Source organism: Hipposideros armiger, unplaced genomic scaffold (genome assembly GCF_001890085.2).
Source record: "Hipposideros armiger isolate ML-2016 unplaced genomic scaffold, ASM189008v1 scaffold_124, whole genome shotgun sequence".
In the NCBI taxonomy this organism is placed as follows: domain Eukaryota; kingdom Metazoa; phylum Chordata; class Mammalia; order Chiroptera; family Hipposideridae; genus Hipposideros; species Hipposideros armiger.
Window position 1 is genome coordinate 407,273 of NW_017731474.1, and position 2,500 is coordinate 409,772.

A 2,500-nucleotide genomic window follows, 5' to 3' on the forward strand; every position below is an offset into this window, starting at 1 on the left:
CAGTGAAGCAACGTCCCCCACAACTAGACTGAAGAACAAAACGACAGCAACTTGTCTGTTCCCCTTCCCCCAATTCCCCAGCACTGTTCCCATCCCCCACAATTCCCCAATAAAAATCTTTAAAAAAGAAAATCATATTTGCATTTGTTTGCTAAAATGCATCAATATAAGATTCAGAAATCATGAAGCCAATGTGAGCAAGCTTCATCATAGTTTCTTAATGAATTATCATATATTCTTAAAGAATAAACCCTGAAACAAACAATAATTTAAAAACACAGGAGAAAATCTGTTGTCAAACATTTCTCTATGCTATGAGTTTACTTATTTAATGAACATATTTACATAGAAGTTACACATAGTCTTGATAGTCGAAGTGTGGCAGGTGGACTTGTGCCAGTCTGGGCTGGAAAGACAGTTTTTCTCCTGTGTTTTTGCTTTATTCTCACACTGTTACCAACTCACAACACATCTGACACCAGATATATGGGGGTTTTCCCCCACCAAGCAATTCCCTGCGACACCAGCTGGGCATCCTACAATTTAACTCAGCTTTGACACTATTTACCTGGAAAGAGCATAGCATTCCACAGGTTAAGGGCTCACTCCACTTCAGATGCCAATCACAAGTTCAAGTTATCACCTAAATTCTGACCAATTGGCTATAAATCTGAGGTTCCCACAACCCCCTCATTGGGTTCAATTAATCTGCTAGAGCAGCTCACAGAACTCAGGGAAACACCTACTTAATGTTTACCAGTTTATTAAAGAATATAATAAAAGCCAGATGAAGGATACATAAGGTAAGGTCTGGGAGGGTCCTGTGAGCAGGAGCTTCTGTCCTGATAGAGTTAGGGAGGTTGCATCACCCTCCTGGTATGTGGAAGTTCCCCAGTTTGGGGGAGGGGGCTTTAGGGATTTTTATGGAGGCTTGGTCACATAGGCATAATCAATGATTAACTCCATTTCCAGTGCCTCTCCCCTCTCTGAAATTGAAATTTTAGGTTCTATTACTACCCCCATTTTACATATGAGAAATTGGAGGCTATAAAGATTTAGTACCATGTCCAAGGTCACCAACCAAACAATAAGAGCTTAAAATTGAACCTCATCAATCTGATACCAAAGTCCATTTGAGCACTATTAGATGAACTCAAAAAGTTAACACTCAGACATGCTAAGCTTTTCTTGCATAGAGAAGACAATTGTCTTGCATGTAGAAGACAATTAAAATCCATACCAGCTATCCACCTGAATATTATGAAGCCCATTCTTTGTGAAGGTCTAGAGTTTTACTTTTTTTTTTTCATCTGAAAGATGAGGTTAATGTGGACTAATAGAAAGATGATTTTGTTTGTTTGTTTGTTTTTGTTTTTTTTTTGTAGAGGGCAGTGTCACCGGCCCTCATATGTAGGATCCGAACCAGGGCCCTCTGGCGTCCCAAGCCAGCTCTTAACCAACGCGCCACTCGGCCAGCCCGAAAGATGATTTTTTGTTAGTGAAGAGCTGAGGACATTTTTATGTTTATGAACTCTTGAATATTCTTGCTTTGCAAAAGGACCAGCACAGGCTGCTGAAATAAACATGTCTTTGCCAATACAATAAAGCAAATATACTACTGCTCATCCAGAGATGAAGAATGAATTATAGGTGCAAATTCACATTTGAAGATCTGGGAGTGAAAGGTGAAAATAAAACACTACAAAGTGTTATTTATTTGCTTAGTTGGAAAGCAGAAGCTAATGGAACAGAATCAAATTACAACATACCACTGATTATTAGCATTATCATCCTTAGAAATGTGGGCAATTTGAGGGTCCTATTCTAATTTTGGAAAAAATCCTAATTTAATTGTCCTCCTAACAAAATACAACTATATAGTTGCAGTCTGGGTGTGGTCGTGGTAGCTTTAATTGAAATAGTTCATATGATTAAGAAAAAAATTTTAATAGAGGCACTCCTCTTTGAACAACCAATTCAGAAACTTCTTGACACAGAAATATCCTCCTATGCCAGCTCTCCCACCCCCAATAAACTAGAGGAAGAGCAGTATCCATTCCATCATATCTGTTTCCTAGGCCTAAATAGAAATGTCTAATTATACGGAAGTGTCATACATCTTTCCTTGCCAATCACTGAGGACCATCTTATCATCATCAGTGTCCTGACTAGTGTTCAGGTTCCCAGGCTAGGTCACAACAACAGCCTGATTCACTCAAAATGTGACAGAAACAATATAGAAGAAAAAATAATACAAGAAAAATTGGGAAGGCTGGATAGTATATGTTCTAGTTATCTGTTTTCTGTGTTACAAACCATCCCAAAATATAATGCCTTAAAAACAATGGATTGTTATCATTCATGTTCTTGTGGGTTGACTGAGCTTAGCTGGGAGGTTATTGATTAGGATCTTTCATGCAGTTGCAGGCAGATGGCACTGGGGCTCGAGTTATCTAAAAGCTTAGCTGGACTGGATGTCCGGGATGGTTTCTTCACTCGC